Raw genomic sequence first — 19,781 nt, 5'->3', positions numbered from 1 at the left:
CCTTGGATTATGTCAAGGAGCCTTCAAGGGGATTGAGCTTGTTACTCTGCCATTGCGTGCGTATCGGATCGTAGACTATTCCCCCAGGTATATTTATTTCTGTTGGTAACCATAGTGACCATATTCTATAGGATTCTTTCCTAAGGTGACGGTGGAGGGAAGATCCCACTGTACCTGGAGCAGATGTCGGCTAGACTCGCTTGGATTTTCTGGGGGGTTCTCTTCACTCGAGACGGTTTAGTGGAGAGACTTGTGCCAGTCTATTCATTAAGTAGGTTTCCGGGGTAACTGTTGCAACCGCCATTTCTGTATTGAATTCTGCGATGTTGGATTTCATCACCAACTAGCGTTTTCGGTATGGAAAGTTATTGTTTGTGTGTGGTTTGATCTCCTAGATTCTTTAGGCGTGTGATTCAAAATTGTTTGGTTATTTAGAGGATTTAGGTGGTTTTCGTTGAGATTTTTCTTTGTTTGCGTGTGAAGTAGTTAAAATATTTAATCGTGGATGAATTACCGAGGAAGTCCCGTAGACTTCGGGGCCAACCTCCTAAGTTTTCACTGAGCCATCTTGAAGGGCTTCGAGCCCTTGTAACTCCTAGTGACAGTAGAGTTGGGTTACCTAAAGAAGGAGAGTCTTCATTGATTGTACATCCTAATTATCAAGCTCTAGTAGCAGATTATAATCCACAATCTATTTCATTTTCCGAAGTTACTGGTAGTTTTTCATCTACTAGTGATTTAGCTGAGGAACCTCAAATATCTGAACCTGAAACTGAACCTGCTGCTACTCCAACATCTGGATCTGCCTCTCCAACTTCTAGTGGTCCTGGTTCACCCAGGGTAGAAAGAGTCATTACCCAAAATCTTCCTCCTGGACTCATTGCTATTGAAGAACTTGTTACTCCAGAAGAAGGTATCCCTATCCCTGAAAATCAACCAGTTATAGAACTTAGGGAGCGTGAATCAATCTTTTACAATCCACCTAGGAGGGACGCTTGGTATCTTTCATTGACCAATTTTTTGGAAAACCCGGGACTAAGTTTTTCACCACATCGGGTGAAAAACCCGGGAATAAGTTTTTTTGGAAAACCCGGGACTAAGTTTTGTGTGAAAATATTCCTTTTCACCCAACACCTAGGGGTTACTATCCTCCATTAAATATGTCGAGACAGTCGCCCATGTTTTCTCAATCTCCAGAAACCTTTTTATATGCCAGTCCTTCTGTTCCCTCTGGGTTCAGTCACTTACCGGTACTTTTTCGGGAGCATCTCGTCAACCTATTGAACAAGGGTTATTAACTGGTAATAACGGAACTAAGCTGTTGAGTGTAGAAGATATTCTTATGATGTCAGGTACTATTCCTAATCCGCAACCTCAAGGTGGCCAGTTACCGCCTGGGGGGCAGCCTCAAGGTCCTCAATTATTGCCTGGGGGGCAACCTCAAGGTACCCAATTACCGCCTAGGGGGGCAACCTTAAGGATAGTACATACCTACGGGACAGTACATTCCTCAAGGTCAACCCCAGACTCAGTATGTACCTCAACGTCAACCCCAGTATCAATATGTACCTCAAGGTCAACCCCAGTGTCAGTACGTGCCTCAAGGTTATCAACCTCAAAGTCAGTACCCAACCCAAGGTTTCCAACCACATTCCGGTCAATCATTTGTCCAAGGAACTAGAAATGTACCTTTGAATTATCAACCCTACCCTCAACCCGGTTATGGTCCTCAATATTCTCAACCTATTATGGGTCTATACCCTGGAATGAACTTAGTGTGGGATCCATCTCAATCTCAACAGATCTTGCAACTAAATGTGCAGTTGTCATCTCAATCTGGACAACCCTTGGTTTTTGGTTCAACCCGGCAACCTGTCCAGTCTACTATTTAAACATCTGCACCTTCTGTATTTTCTCAGCCTAGGCCTAGTACGCCTCGTACTCCACCTCAAACAACTGCTACAACATCTGTTCAATCTACCCCACCTAATTCTCGACTATCGACAGCTCCGGTTTCTACTGTTCCTGTATCAACTCTTGAAGCATCTTTACCTCAGTCTGGATCCACAATTCAGACCTCAGTTCAAATGCCTATAGGACAACATGGTCCAACTACGGTTGTCACAAGTCAACCTCAATTTACTTATCAACCGTATCAAGGACAATACCAATTCGGTCCTGCTGTGCAACAGCCAGTCTATCAGTATCAACCATACCCTGGATATACATATCAGCAACCTCAACAACCCCAGTACTGTTGTGGGGAAAAATGCCTATGCAGGACGATCCTATCCACCTAAGGTGTGACAGTGCCTTAGCAACAAACAGAAACAGCTATTCTAGTATTCTTCCTTTATGAATTAAGAATGAAGAGAGATGGATGGACTAACCGGTGTCTTCCGTTTGTCCCTCGATCTAGTTTCTCTTCTCTTTGAGAGCTCCCAGCTACTGGCCTTCTCGCTCGCCCAGCTTCACCAAGTTCCTGCAAGATCACAAGAAGGGAACACTACACAAAGACATAGATTCATATTCATAACTAGTTCAGGATTAGAAATAAACTAAACATACTAATGCAATCATACATCAAAGACACATCAGCATGTAGGAGAAACCAAAATAGCTTTATTGATGAAATGACAAGGTTCAGGAGGAGATACAACCAAGAGAGTTCCAATCCAGCATCTACCTCCCAACAAATGAAATCCTTTCTTCACCTCCCTTCAAAGCATAAAGCACCCAATGATTCCAATCTCAAACCAACAACAATTCTTTGCAATATCCAAATTCCAGCCTCTAGATCTCATGGAGGAGAGATCCATATATAGATGTTTGGAGAGAGGATGAGTCAGCTTGAGATCTGACTAGTTTCCTCTCTCTCTGTCAGTTCTTGCTTCCACTTGGAGACTAAGAGCCTCTTACTCATCACTTAGTCGAACTCAGCAAGGCAAGTGTCATGGAGGAAGATTCTGGAAGCTTCCACAGTCTTTACACCTCGCACAAAGGACCCTGCCATTTGTCATTTCCCGCTCAACACACCCTGGTAGTGGATTTGGGTGCGTTGCAACGCACCTAGATAGTGTACTGGGGTGCTTTGTAACGCAGGTGGCCAGTGGAGCCACTAAAATGATCCTGATTTGACTTGTTTTTAAGCAGTTTCTGGTGGAGAACTTCTGTGAATTGCTGTGGTTTGCTGGCCTTGTTCCTCTAGGGGTAGGAACAACATGTTTAGGGACTTTGGATCCCTTGGATTATGGACATTTCATGCTTAGAGATGTAAGGCAAAAAAATGTCTATAACAGTTGCCCCCTAAAGTATGAGGCCATTTATCGGGTGAAATGCTTTATTAGGAGGATCCGAAGTTCTTTCAATGCTGGGAGGAGACCTATAATACAATACAATACAATACATTATTTTCATACTTTTTTCATGATCTAGCTGAGGCGGGAATTCCCATGCTCAGCTTTATAAATTCATTTTCATGTACATATAACAGACAATCGTCTGATCGTAGACTGATGATTCTGATAGAGCCATCATCCTTTTGGTAGGATGATTATCTGTGCTACAAAGCTGTACATTTCCATGTCTTTATTTTCTGAATATATATCGCAGCCCGGATGGATGAAACTAGATCCGGGGTCTTCAATCTCGTCCAATCTTCACTCTAAGTACAAGTCGATCCATGTGAGAATTGCTCTGAAGTCGAACATGGAAAGACATCGCTTGATTACCAGTCAATGATATAAACTGTTAACAAGCGCGAGAGGAATCACCGATAATGATGATGACCCTGAAGGTACTGTAGTACAATTCACGTGGTGTGAATAGAGGACTTGGCGTCGAACAGCCCGCAAAATCTTTCGGTCGAAGGTCATTGATGTATACCTGTCGCCGGAAGTGAGAAACTTGCCATTGAGGCATGCAAGCTTCAAAGTACTGAAGGGGTTGTTCCTAGATCAACTTCTTGGATAATGAGCTGATGTCGACAAGAATCGATCCGTCAAAGGAGGGCCTTGATGAATCCCACATCAATGAAACGGAACGGAGCTAATGATTTTGATGGAGGTGAAAACGATCTGATGACATATGATTCAGGGTGGCAGTCATGAAAGAGTATAATGTATGGTAGTGGATGGGACACATGTGACTTCTCTGAATGACTTCTCTTGAACATGTGGCGACACTTATGCGATGGATTGGTAGCATTTACCCCAAATATGGATGGTATGGCGAGACCATGGTGATGTGACCAGTGAATGGAACAACCCAACCCGATTGTGGTATGGAGGAAAAGTGTCATGTTCAAGAGCGACTTGCTACCATCAAAGTTTCTTTGAGTTTCTCCCAATTTTTCCCCAGTCATTGCTGACCAGTACCTCTTTATTTTTGTCAAGCTTGAGGAGGATAACATATGCTTGTTCTATAATTTGCCCTTCGGGCAAACCCATCGCTATGTTTTAACGAGCCTAGCGATAGTGAAACTCGTTCTTGTCTAAAGACAAGTTTGTCGCTATTTCATGCATTTAACGAGTCTAACGACAAGGATAACTCGGTCCTTTTCATTTTTAGAGAGTCTGAAAAGGTACATAAAGTTAACTATAAAAGTCCTTTTTCGTCATCTAATCCCTTAAGTCCGAAAAAGTATAAAACAATACAGAAGGGATGAATTTTCGATCTCTTTAATGAGCCGAAGAAAACAAGCGCTCGATCATTTTGTGCAATAATCCCTCAGGTCCAAAAAGATTAAAATCTAGAGGAGGGACAGCTCTTCCGGTCACTTTAACGAGCTGGAAGGCCAAAACTCGGCAATCTTTTCATATTTTATGAGTCAGATGAAAAGAGCTTAAAGAAGACTCGTCTTTTGAGGAACGAGTGATAAAATGGGTAGCAACTGATTCCAGGGAAGGATTGGAATTTCCAAATCACGGCAGTGTCACAAGGATGGCTAGTGAAATCACTCTTTGCAGCTATTCCTCAAAATGGGTAAACAATCATATGGAGGTGAATGATCGGCCAATGGAAAAGTGGAGGTGGCGGGCAAACACGACCAAGGCTTTAATGGCTAATAATGGTGCATTCACGGTGGTCATTTACCGGAATAGTTCATTTTTTAGCGAGCTTAAACGCGGGTGGAAACATTTGCTCGATCTTATGTTTATTTTTTAACGAGCATGAACTATGTGCTAAAACTGCTCGGATCTTGCGTTTATTTTTTAACGAGCATGAACTGTGTGCTAAAACTGCTCGATTAACCCAGTCATATGATAAGAATGTCTCATTAATATTCCATTTTTTATGGAGCTTGCGCCTTATAAAGCTTTGCTCCGAATCCTTTCTTCATGCAAGTTAGGAAACGACTAATCCAAAAAACAGATAAATAACCGCTCTTTGTTTGCACTCCAAAAGGTTTGCATGCCCCCAGGTATAAAATATGATTTCAAGGTTACCCCTCAATTTGCAGGAAAAACATTTGTTTAACCGGGAGAGGCCTACCTCTTACAGGTTACCCAAAGATTGTTCTATTTGCACCCCAAACAAAACACTTCCTCGGCGATGTCTACCGAGATAGACAAAGGTGAGTGACAACGAGTGCCAAACACATAACTTTGACAAGAGAATCTTATTCTAGAATAACCCCTCTTCCCCATGGACGGGGTGCAGACTAGTCATATTCTCCCGCGGAAACCTACCCTATACCCAGAGTTTTCCTGCCGAAGCAGACCAGGATGCATGCCCCCTGGGTTCCAGTCATATCCTTCTGGATTACTCGCGCTCATCGGGAGGACGGACCATGGGTTGAGACATTTCTTGAGTGAAGAGACCATTCAGGGATGGTATATGACTATTTGCGATGCGCGATCCGGGGAATGAAAGTTGGTCCACGAGCTTGACCATTCTTCCTTCATGCGGAAAACACATTACTCTAAAGAGTGAGGAGACTATAGCTCCCATGCAATAAATATAGTCTCGTCCAAGGAGTAGGTTATAATCCAAGGGTCCTTGAACGACCATCACGTTCATTTGAACGGTCTTCCCTTTCAATGTTATTGGCACATTGGGAAGAATCCCTAAAGGTCGACTGGTTCCTTTATCAAAGCCTGTCAGATTTCTCATTTCAGGCAAAAGCGATGGCGAACCAAGCGCTTTCCAAGCAGTAGAGGAAAGGATACTCACAGAAGCCCCCTCATCAATGATGGTACCAGCCATAACCATTCTATATATTTGAACGATAATTCTGAATGGTATGCTTGCTGGTAAGCGGGGTCTGCCTAGTTGATTCCAGTCGAAGGATACAACTAGGTTGCTTGGAGGTGGGACCGAGTATACGGCCGGGTATGACTCTGACGAAGTTCCTTCCTGCGATAAAGGAATGGGCAAATTGCCCCCTTGTTCGTCGGAGTCTGTGTTGATGAAGAGAATTTGGACGGTGTCGTCTTTATTCTCTTCTGTGATGGTATCATTCGAAGATAGAACCTCTGAAAGCAAGACCGGGTCAACTGCCACCTCAACCTTTTGACTTTCGTCAGGTATGGGTTCAGACGGTTTATCCTCAATGATAGGTGCTTCGGCTGACCACCTGAGCGGGCCAGCCGGGTTCTCAACTGGTGAAGGACTTGGCAGGAGTTTTTGATATCCAGGAGGAAGTCGCGCTGGTAAAACCGGGCGATCTTCCAAAACTATTTTAGCCTCGTCTAAGAAGGGACAACGGTGGATGGCATGGTCACCTTCACACAGTTTGCAGGGAAATCTAGCTTTCCCTCTATGTCCTGTGGCTTCACTTTCACTAGTTGACGGTGTGGTGTCAACATGGCTATCAAAGGTTGATGCCACCGAATTGTGCAAGCGGGGAGACCAGTCCCTTAGTATCCGAGGGATGCAAGGACAATCTCTGTGAAAGTGGTCTCCCTTGCATATGACACATGGCGATTTAGGCCTGGTCAGCGCAGTGTGTGGATTTTCGTTAGACGCCATTCGTTTGCCCCCATTCGCCTTTGGCTCCTTCTTCTTCTTCTCTTTCTTCTTCTTTTCCTTCTTCTCCTTCGGAGCTTGGCTTTTGGCTTTGCCAGCTCCATCAAGCGAAGAGGAAGGAGGAGAGGAAGAATTAGAGGAAGTGGAAGGTTGGTGGGCAACTTTGGACTAGTCTAACTGCTGATTCGATAGTTCAGGAATAGTGGTGTTTTGAACAGCATTAGTTGAGAAGAGCCAGAAAGGCAAGCCGATTGTCAGTCCTGGAAGCGACAATGTGGCCATATGGGGTGCTCCAACATCTCCCCAAGAGGAGAGGGGACTAGGATTTCCACCAAGGGGAATTCCTTGGTTGGAGGGCTCCATTTTCTCAACTGAAAGATCAACACAGGAATAAGGGTGATTAGTATTCCGTTTAAAATAAATTTTAACGACGCTTTAGACACAACTTGTTTTTTCAATTTTAAAGAGTCGAGAAAAAAAAAAAGATGACTCTAGTCACCTTTGATGTTTTAACGAGCCCGAAGTGACAAATGCTCGGATGGACTTTTTCCGTTATAGAGTCTGAAAAAGGCCAAAAGGAACTGCTCTGGAGATCTAGGTAGAGGGTGTGCCAAACCAATCACAAAACTACATAATACGTTTTACGGTATGGCAGTCAATCTTCCAGAATGCTGTGTTCGATGCATTGCGATCAGTAGGGCGGTCGACACGGCTTCCTAAGGATAAAGGTTTTAAGTCTATAGGGGTCTCCCAATATATACGCGATGGTACGTGGGATCACAATCCGTACTGGCACTTTTGGTCCCTCAGGAGGAATCACCCAACCATCAGTGAGGCCAACAAATACCAGGTTTTACGACGCCGGAACACGTCTCTAGCCTAGACCTCTATGTTGTGTGTTATATTACAAAGCGTTATTAAGTTCATTCAGTTTATTTTATGTTGATCTATCTTAGAAGTTTGCCTTTTGAGGTCCACCACGAGATGTAGATACAATTCCTAAATGCAATCTAAAAGATGATAAGCAAATCTTTATCTCTTTCTCAACAATGAAAATCCTAGCTACAAGGGGAAAAGAAAGACACCATCTTTTCTCAAAGAGCAAACAGCACACTCTAAATGCACTTTTCCTAAATCAAACCAAGCAAACTATCAACATGCAAATGCACAACGCAAGTGTTTGTTTTTTGCTTTCTTAATATTGATGCCTAAAAAGAAAGTTTTTGCACAACTTTGAAATTGCTTTTAAATGACAACTACAAACAAGTTTACTTTTTCGAAATCAAAAAAGGGTAGAAGAGATTACAAACACTTTACGATTTACGAAATGAACACTTGTTTCGACACTTAAAAGAGACAAACTCAAACCAAAAGCAAAAGTAAATGTATAACCAACTGTAAAACAGCCAATGAACTCTCTCCTAAGACCACAATCAACAAATCTGAATCAAGGGCTACAGTACGACTATTTCACTCTTGCAATGGAAAACTGTAAATGACGCCACAAACACATAAAAACACTCACAGTATTTTTGTACAAAGGAGGCGGAATTAAGGCAGAGAAAAGGGGTTATCAGACAGGTATCTATGCTGGTTACAGGCTGCAAAAATCAGAGATCAAAACAAGAAAAAACAGAGCAAAGAACCCTAGCTGCACAAGGCATAAGCTGGATCAGCGCACCTGTATAACAGAGAAACTGAATTGCAGCTTAGGTAGCCCTCTCGGGACCTGCATTGAAATGTAGAGTCTCTTCATAGAGCCTGCGCTGGAGCAGAAACAAGAGTTCTCTCCAGGTTCTGGGTCACGGTTTGCAATTTAATCTACAGTTTCAGGCCAAATAAAAGCAACAAGCAAGGTACAATCAAAGGGATGATTTGAAGGAGGGATAAGATCTATCACAAAGGATCATCAAATAATTTGTGAGTCCATTGTTCAGATCATAGACAAATCCAGTGATTGGATCAAAGCAGCAGCTGTCTACTTTGCATCTGAAAATAGCAGATGCAGTTCGATTGCTGCTCTTGAGTCTATGAAACAAACAATGATAGAAACACAAATAAAATGACTAAACAGATCTCCCCAGTGGAGTCGCCAATTTGTTGTGGGGAAAAATGCCTATGCAGGACGATCCTATCCACCTAAGGTGTGACAGTGCCTTAGCAACAAACAGAAACAATTATTCTAGTATTCTTCCTTTATGAATTAAGAATGAAGAGAGATGGATGGACTAACCGGTGTCTTCCATTTGTCCCTCGATCCGGTTTCTCTTCTCTTTGAGAGATCCCAGCTACTTGCCTTCTCGCTCGCCCAACTTCACCAAGTTCCTGCAAGATCACAAGAAGGGAACACTACACAAAGACATAGATTCATATTCATAACTAGTTCAGGATTAGAAATAAACTAAACATACTAATGCAATCATACATCAAAGACACATCAGCATGTAGGAGAAACCAAAATAGCTTTATTGATGAAATGACAAGGTTCAGGAGGAGATACAACCAAGAGAGTTTCAATCCAGCATCTACCTCCCAGCGAATGAAATCCTTTCTTCACCTCCCTTCAAAGCATAAAGGACCCAATGATTCCAATCTCAAACCAACAGCAATTCTTTGCAATATCCAAATTCCAGCCTCTAGATCTCATGGAGGAGAGATCCATATATAGATGTTTGGAGAGAGGATGAGTCAGCTTGAGATCTGACTAGTGTCCTCTCTCTCTGTCAGTTCTTGCTTCCACTTGGAGACTAAGAGCCTCTTACTCATCACTTAGTCGAACTCAGCAAGGAAAGTGTCATGGAGGAAGATTCTGGAAGCTTCCACAGTCTTTACACCTCGCACAAAGGACCCTGCCATTTGTCATTTCCCACTCAACGCACCCTGGTAGTGCATTTGGGTGCGTTGCAACGCACCTAGCTAGTGTACTAGGGTGCTTTGCAATGCAGGTGGCCAGTGGAGCCACTGAAATGATCCTGATTTGACTTGTTTTTGAGCAGTTTCTGGTGGAGAACTTCTGTGAATTGCTGTGGTTTGCTGGCCTTGTTCCTCTAGGGGTAGGAACAACATGTTTAGGGACTTTGGATCCCTTGGATTATGGACATTTCATGCTTAGAGCTGTAAGGCACAAAAATGTCTATAACAAGTACGGTCCGGTTAATCCTGGTTTTTCGGGAGGATATAATATCCCAAATGCAATTCCAATTCCTAGTTATCCTGGATATCCTCCTCCTGGGGCTGGTCTCATGACCCAGGATTTCAGGGACCCTAATCGTCAGTTACCGTTCATTGCAACTTTGGACTTGCCTGACTTGTCGCGCCTTATGAACAATCCAATTAACTATCTTCCGTTTTGGCCGCCAATGCCGAATAAGTTGCCTAGTGATATTCCTAAGTTTGAAGGTAAATCAGGAGAGGATCCATCAAACCATGTGATGACTTATCACCTTTGGTGTGCATCTAACTCCATTTCAGATGATTCAATCCATTTAAGGCTTTTTCAATGCACTTTAATTGGTCTTGCAGCCAAGTGGTACATTGAGTTACCGCGAGCCACTTTTTATAACTTTAGTGAGTTAGCTACTTCGTTTTTAACTCATTTTCAGTTGCCAGTTAGATATGACAATGGCACGAAATTATTAACCTCATTAAAACAGTCAATGTCCACTTGCATTTCAGATCACATTCACGAATGGAGATGTTGACGATGTTTAGTGAAAGTTTTTATCCCGGATCAGATCTTAGCTGAATGGTTTGTTAAATCTTTATTACCAAAAATCACTAAGGATGTAGCTAACGTAGGAGTCGTTACTGAAGAGCAAGTAAATGCTCAAGCTCAGTACCTTGACTTAGTTTATACACAGTGAGGTACATTACATGAGAAAATCCCCGACCTTCCTAAAAAAATCAAATAACTGCAGCTCCTTCAGGGTCTCATGCTGCTGATGGTATGATTGGTATGGTTAATACCAAAAGTAAGAAGAAATCTTCCAAGAATTCTTCTCCCATCATAACTTTACCAGATTCCCCCACAGGAGATTCTTCCACGGAAATTTCTGCCGCCATTCATGTTGTAGAGTCATCTACAACCAAATCAAAATCCGGTGGTAAAAAGAAAGGGAAGAAGAAAAATAAAACAGATAAAAATTCGAAAGAGAAACCAGGAAAAACGGAATCTACTGATGAGAAACGCAAACCTCGTTATCCTTGTCTCATTTGTGATGAAGTACATTTTACAAGAGACTGCCCTCATCACGCTGAGGTTGCGAAAATCATCAAAGGTTCCCAAACGCCTGTTGTTTTGAAGGATCCATTTCCTAGTCAAGACATTAAGATGATAGGTTCTTGCTCAAATGCCTCCGAAGAACCCATGTTAGGATTGAGACTCGATCGCAAGATTATGGAAGTAAAAGTCTTGTTGGTGGTAAGGAAGCAGAATCTTCTAATTCGAACCCATCAACTTAAACTCCCGGTTCCGATCCACTACAGATCGAGAAACCTAACCCAGACTTAGCAATCAAACTGCCCGCCAAGGGTATACTTCGAAAGTCAGCTTTCAATCCACATGTGAGAGTGGCTCAGAACTATAACATTGTTGAAGATTTGGCTATTTCACCTTCAGTAATGTTGGCTTTGGAGGTGCTGCAATCATGTCCAGAACAGCGTAAATTGCTATTATCCGCTATAGGAGCTGTTGACATTCAGGATTCGAACCTTATAATTTTCAATCTAGAAAATAGTACACCTAACTTACCTCATCAAATGGCTTTCCAGATTCCAGTGTTAGTAAAAAACAGACCTTGCTATAGGACTGTGATTGATGAGGGAGCCTCAACGTGTATTATGTCGATCCAGTGTTGGAGATCGCTTGGTTCTCCTATGCTTAATCAATCCCCGATGACTCTAAAGGCCTTTGATGGCCGTGGGTTCCACCCTTTTGGAATTCTACAGGATTTACCTATAGGGGTTGAAGAAAAAACTGTTAATCTAGATGTGGAGGTGGTTGATGCCCCTCTAGATTACAACCTTCTCTTGGGTCGTAGTTGGTCTTACGCTATGACTACTGTTGTTTCATCGGTCTTTCGGCTTATAAAGTTCCCTCATAATGGAAAGATCGTAACTATAGACCAGCTAACTTACTTTTCATTCGACCCAGCCTCTTCTGAAAGTATCCAGCATGTCAGCAAAACAACTATCCCTTATAAGGATGTTGGAGTCGGACTAGTTAAAGATTCTCGTTTACTAGGAACTTTTCCCTTTCCTCCTCTCAACATATCGCCTTCTACTGCAACCATTCATATGATTTTATCAGACACTATTGTTTATGATGATCCTTGGATCGTACCTTCCGAATCTGAGATAGATTCATTTGGTGATGCTATGCCTTTGAGTCCATATGAAATTGCGTCTCAGGCGGTACAGTCATTTTCCGACCCTTCTTCAAACAAAATTGACTTAATGAATGTGGTCCATGAAGAATCACTTTCAACATCAAACTCAGATTCAACAACGTTTTCCGAACTTGTTCACACTGATGAGCAAATTCGTGAAATCCTGTGTGTTGATGATTTACCATGGGAAGATCTTCATCATAGATATTCATTTTTACCTGAGATTGATTGCTTTGAAATTGATTTTTCATCTATTTTTACGACTGATTATGTCAAGGAACCTCAGAATCCAATGAAAAATCCTGATTCTGAGTTAAATTTGGGAAATATTTCTCAAACTATTCCTATTGACATTTCGGTTAAGCCTGGAATTGTTGAAAACATTCATATAGGTGCCTCTTGTACGGAAGATGAAATTCAAACATATAAGGCCCTATTTCAAGAATTCTGCGACGTGTTTGCCTGGTCATATGAGGAAATGCCAGGAATTGACCCAGCAATTGTTGTTCATGAAATCAAAACTTACCTGGATGCTAAACCCGTCCGACAATGTTTGCGTTAGATCCACCCACGAAAAGCTGCTGCTATTAAAGCAGAAGTTAAAGAATTACTTAAAGCAGGTTTCATTTATCCAATTCTGTTAACAGATTGGGTATAGAATATTGTTCCCATTAACAAAAAGCAAGGAACAATAAGAATATGTATCGATTATAGGGATATTAATCGAACCTGTCCAAAAGACAATTACCCAACTCCCTATATCGATCAAATCATTGATGATTGTGTTGGCAGTGAAATATTCTCCTTCATGGATGGTTTTTCTCGCTACAATAAAATAAATATTCTACCTACTGATCAACCAAAAAGGGCTTTCATTTGTCCATGGGGGACATTTTCTTATTGTAAATTACCTTTTGGGCTCAAGAACGTTGGGCCAACTTTTCAAAGAGCCATGTCTTACGCGTTTCATGACATCAAGCACATTGTGCAACCCTATCTCGATGATTTACATGCTCATTCATTACATCAAGATGATCATCTCATCCATTTATGAGCAATCTTTATGACATGTACGCATTATCGAATTAGGTTGAATCCACACAAGTGTGTTTTCTATATAGAAACGGATCGGTTACTGGGGGTTTTTGTTTCGAAAGATGGCATTCGCGTCGATCCCTCGAAGGTTGAAGCTATTGTCAAATTGCCTCCTCCTTCGAGTCTTCGCCAACTCCAAAGTTTCCAAGGGAAAGCAAACTTTTTACGTCAATTCATTCCTAACTATGCCGAGATCACAAAGGGCTTTACCCGGTTGTTGAAACAGAATACTCCATTCTTTTGGGATGAGATAGCTGACAAATCTTTTGATGCACTAAAACACGTGTTGACCCATGCACCGTTATTGCATCCTCCGAACTACAACCAGGACTATTTCTTATATCTCGCCGCCTCGCATTCCACCATCGGAATGGTATTAGTTCAGGAAGATGAATTCGGTAGTGAACATGTGATATATTACCTTAGTCGAACCTTAAATCCCACTGAGCTAAAATATTCACATGTGGAGAAATTGGCTCTGGCAGCTGTTCAAGCTGTCCAGCGTGTTCGTCATTACATTTTACTATGCAAGACTACAGTAATTTCCGATTGCAACCCTATGATCTATATTTTGACCAAACAATTGCTAGGGGCAAGTACTCCAAATGGATTGTGATCCTACAGGAGTTTGACTTGGAATTTGAAAATTCTAAGTCAAAGAAATCTTTAGTTTTTGCGGAGTTGATATGTGACTTCCCGCGTGCTGACACTAAAACTGTGGCGGAGGAGCCCATTATGGACGAATCCTTGTTTCTACTAAGCACTTTAGATCCATGGTATGGATATATCATTTTTTATCTCCAAACACAATCCTTTCGGCCTGAAATTTCAAGATCAGAGCGTCGAAAAATACGATTCCAATCCCAACAATTCAAAATTATTAGAGATACACTTTATCGTTGTGGGGCGGACTCTATTCTCCGACGTTGTTTAACTCATGAGGAAGATGAAAGGGTTCTAAATGACTGTCGCTCTGGAGTGTGTGGCGGTCATATGTCTGGGTTTGCCACAGCCCAAAAGATATTGTGCACTGGCTATTTCTGGCTGTCTTTGTTTAAAGATTGTATTAACGTGGTCCGAAAATGCCACAACTACCAAATTTTTTATCAAAAGATGCGCGCTCCACCTGCTCCTCTCCACCCTATAATTGCCATCAGTCCTTTTGCGAAATGGGGTATCGATTTTATTACATGTAACCCTCACTCGGTCGGGGGGCATGCGTATATCATCCTTGCGGTAGATTATTTTACCGAGTGGGCCGAGGCAATGCCTACATTTGAGGCAGACGGCAAAACTACTGCGATTTTCGTGCTCAATCATAGAATTGTTAGGTTTTGTGTTCCACGAGCGATTATCACTAATCATGGGCGTCATTTTCGAAATATTATGATGACTGAACTTACACGCCAACTTGGCTTGCATCACGATAGTTCAACTCCATATTATCCACAGGCTAATGGTCTGGTTGAAGCCATCAACAAAGTTCTAGTCATCATGATCCGACAAATCATTGGGATTCATAGGTCGAATTCGCATAACATGCTATTTTCAGTGCTTTGGGCGTATCGAACCTCAGTAAAAATGTCAACCAGTTTCACTCCTTTCCAACTAGTTTATGGTTTGGAAGCTGTGTTACCCATTGAATGCGAAATCCCGTCATTGCAAATGGCCATAGAATTACTTCCACCCACTTCCAAAGAGGAAAAAAGTTTGTTATACTTGGCTCAGCTAGATGAGAATCGACGTAATGCTGCATTAGCAATCGAAACTCATGCCAAACATATTAAAGCTCAGTATGATTGAAATGTTACCCCTTGTAATTTTTCGGAAGGAGACCTAGTCTTATTGTACGATCAAGCAAATGATGAATTAGGCACTGGAAAATTCATACCCATGTGGCATGGTCCTTATGTTGTTAAGCGAAAGCTGGCAAAAGGGGCCTATGAATTGGTAGACTTTGACGAGGTCTCTTTAGGTAAACCCAGAAATGGTCTTTACCTAAAGAGATATTATGCTTAAATCTGGGTGTGGAGATTTTTAGTTCGGTTAGTTTTCTTTCTAGCTGGTGTGCTTCAGATTAAAAAGTGTGCTTAGCTTAGAGAGTGTTTTTGTCATTATTCCTGCTTATCTTGATTTTACTCTTGATATTTCAGATGTCGACGTCTCTCCAAACATACATTGGTTTTGTTGATGGTTCTTGTCGTAATACACAGAACATTTCTTCCGCAGCATGGGTTATCTATTCGCCCTCTGATGAGTTGGTATCTATGCATGGGGTAAGCCTCAGTCAAACAACGAACAACATTGCAAATTATAGTGCAGTGATTGAGTTATTATCTAAATCCATCTCATTTGGGATTCGGAGTTTGATAGTGAGGTTAGATTATGAACTCATTGTATTACAGCTTAATAGAGTATATGCCATTAGAAATCCAGTGTTATTGAGATTATTTTTCAGAGTTCGTCTCTTGGAACGTGAATTTGACTATATTGAATATCAGCATATTCTAAGATATTTAAATACATTAGCAGATGCAATTGCTTCTCGAATGTTAAATAGACATTTGCAATAATCAATCAAGTAAATTTAAAAACATTCCATAACTTGTTTTACAAGATAAGCCAGTAATAGTGATATAGTATAGCATAGAAGTGTGTCAAATATACATCGTCTTTGATCATAGGTTGAAAAGCACCTTATGATCGGCAAAAATGATAGTACAAAAAGAAAAAATGTCATATGAGTCTACAACTGGCGATCATCCTATCACTGGTGATGATCACGATAAGAAACCACTGTACGGGCCACCCTACAAAGGAACCTCCTAAAAGGTCCTGGGACCCCAATCACATAGTGCTGTAGCCTAAGAGGAATGTCATCTATGCTGGTCTTCGGAATGTTTGCTGTCAAACGCTCTAGATGGCTCTCCAATTCGGCCAAGGTCTCTATAGATCCGTCCTGTGGGGCTGGTGTTGCTGCAGCTGGCTATTTCCTCTCATAGGGCCGGAGAGTGGCTGGTCGCCATGGACATACATCTGCATTTGAAACTTTTACTATCAATTTTTGGACGAGATAAAAACAAAAAAAAAAATTAAATTAGAAAATGTTGAAAATGATTTTACCTGAGTCATCCCATTGCTCTCCTAGTGGAAGAGCCATGTCTGGGTCACCACGATAATCTACCCAAACATAAGGGAAGTCCTAAATAGCAAAAACTTGGTTCTCCAACCAATGAAAATACTCAGGAGTAAATCGGATGACTTATGTTCCCTCCTCAGGATGACGGGCCATAACTGCAACCCATCGCATCAGTTTGGGCTCTCGAGGAAGTCCAACTCCAACGGTAAGATGTTGTGGGACCAACATTGGGACCCTCTCCAGACCAAAATTCATGACTAAAGCACCATATCCAAAGGTCTTCAGTTGTCTGTTCTTTGCTCTAGTCAGTTGGCCTTTTATATTAGCCAAGACAGCCTCGTACCAGTTGAAGATGGTGCCTCAAAAGCAATCTATTGCCATCCGCATTTGGCATCCAGTGGCTATATGTAGTGCTGCGCTTCTGTAGAGCCTGGTAATAGTAAACGCAATCACTTTCAGTTCAGGAAGGGATATGGTTTTGATATCTATCCCTTTGTCTCTAGTTTGGTCATTGCAAAACTCTAGCTGGAGGCTATCGACAGACTGGCCACCTGGCCTAGTCCCGAATAGAGTCAAATTCTCACCTCTCTTAGGCAAACCTGTCAAAAAGTAAATTTCCTCTGGCTCCATTTCAAGCTGGTGGCCACCAATAAAGAAGCACTGGTCCTGTATGCTCCACCTGTCTACCAGCCACTGCAAAAAGTCCACCTGGGCCCTCATGCCAGGTATGGCCCAGAATTTGTATAAACCACATGCCTTCAATGCATCAATTGAAGGTTTATGATTAATCGCGGCGAGATCTACATCCTCGTGCTCCCGTTCCCGCCAATCAAGCATGATGTATACCCTACATTCAATAAAAAGGCGGATTAGAATATCTAAAATCAAAATTTTTGGGTGAAATTTGAAAAATTTAGGTTTAAAAACCTTTGCTGCGGGGACCGCACCCTCTCTGTTAGAGACAGTGCGTGGGTCAGTACTCTGCCTTCATGGAAAGTACGGACCCCTGACTTTTTTCCTTTTACGAAAAAGTCAGGGTCCGCAGGTTACCTATTCTATGCCTGCGGACCCCCGCGCGCGGGTTTTTAACCTAAAAATTTCCTAAAAAAAAATCAAACCCTAAAAAAAAATTTGAAACAGATGAAATGAACGAGCAAGATGTTGTGGATTACCTGGAGGAGACGGTGTTCGATTCCAACGGACAGATTTTCCGCAATCTTCACGGGAAGTTTCTGACCAAAAGCTCTCTTTTCTCACTCTGAAGTCAAACGGTAAAAATGAATTTACAAAAGCCCTTTTTATAAGCTTTTTTGAATAAATGAGTTTTTAATTTGTTTATTTTTCACTTTAAAAAGGTAACTTTTGAAGCATTTTTATCTATTTTAAACAGGTATGATTAATGTTTGAGTTTTTGTGCAGGATAACGGATTTTTTAGGCAAAATTGGTCATTTTTGACGAAAAACATTAGAGTCAGCTTTAAGCTCTTTTCTGACTCCTAAAATATGAAAATATTGCCGAGTTTTTCTTTTTAAGCTCGTTAGAACGGAACTAAAAATACGGTCCACTTACAGCCCTTTTCTGACTGTAAAAACATGAAAAGATTGCTGGATTTTTGTCGTTTCAAATTCGATATTGGTCATAAAACGACGTGGTGTTGGTCACTTTTTTACTTTTTCGGATCAGAGGCACTAATTATGAAATGTACTCCTTGGTCGTAATGATCAAGCGGTTCTCTCAAGTATTATTTTATACTTTTTCGGGCTTGGGAGACACAAATTTATGAAAATGGACAATCATGGAGTTTTCTTAAGTTTTTTCAGACTCTCTAAAATTGAAAAACGCCGAGTTTCTCCTATACTGGACTCGTTAAAATTTAACAGTAAAGGACCTGTTCAATTACAAACAGGAACAGACCACTCCTTCTTAGGGTTCGAATTTAAACTAAGTTGGACTCATCCGAAGGATGAGCTTATAATCAAGCAAATGTTATCCTCCTCAAGCTTGTTAAAAATAAAGAGGTACTTGCCAGAAATGGTGGGGCGAAAGAGAGGAAAATGAGCATGTTTGTCATACTTTGTGTCTCAGAAAAACATTTAACCACTCTTGAACATGACACTTTTTATTCACCTGGGTTGGGAAATCCTTTGCCTAAGAGGTGATCAAACCATATTGAAAGTCTTCAGCCGGTTTCTGGGTATTAACTTTGGGTCAATTGTCACCAAGCCATCTACTGTGTCGTTATGTGTTCAAGAGGTCAGTGCAAATAAACCATTCATCTGCAAAATATCTGTCATCCATCTTGACCATCCCTGAGTCAGTCCTTGCAACTATATTTCTTCAAACTTGATCTATGATTTCGTGTTGTGGGCTTGCCTACGACGGATCGCTTTCTATCGACTTCAGCTCATTATCTAGAAAGATGATCTAGAAATCGTCAGTACCTTGGGATCTGCATGCCTCAATGGCAGGTTTCTCGCCTTCGACGATAAGTTGCATCATTGACCTTCGATCAAAGGATTCCGTTACATGTTCAACATCAACACATCTATTCACATTTCATGGATTGTACTGAGTACTTTGAGAGCCATTGACATTAATGGTGGTTTCTCTCACACTTGTTAATAGTTTACATCATTGACTGGTAATCAAGTGGTTTCTACCATGTTCGACTTCGACACATTCATTCACATGGTTAGAATCGTACTATTTCAGGAAGTAGAAATCAAGACCCTAGATCTAGTTTCCACCATCCAGGCTGCGAGGAATTTTGTATTCATTATACAGTGGCCTATTTATAAATATATGGCTGTGTCCATAGTGTGTCTACATGTGTCTATACTTGTGATGTACTACAAAATAATTCCTATATCAGAGCAGTGGTTAGTTTTCTAGTTAGTTTTGATCTGAGTATGGGAATGCATACCTCAACGATGATATGATCTCATATATATATTTTGTATTGAATGTTTTTACAGGTTCCAACCGGGCTCTCCACAAGATGTCCTCAAAATGATAAAGTACTTCACTATTCTTAGATGATAAATGAAATCCTCATCTACTATAGACTTCACACTTTAGCGGGCAATATGTTACACAAAATATTGTCACCATGACTATTTGCAGTCAGTATGGGTCTATCATCATTCATACTGTCCTCCTTAGCAAGTCTCAAACCTCAGCTCTTCATGTC

Source organism: Pinus tabuliformis, chromosome 1_1 (genome assembly GCF_031772625.1).
Source record: "Pinus tabuliformis cultivar Carrire ecotype Pingquan chromosome 1_1, CPIR1, whole genome shotgun sequence".
Taxonomy (NCBI): Eukaryota; Viridiplantae; Streptophyta; class Pinopsida; order Pinales; family Pinaceae; genus Pinus; species Pinus tabuliformis.
Note: the sequence above shows the minus strand (reverse complement) of the source record.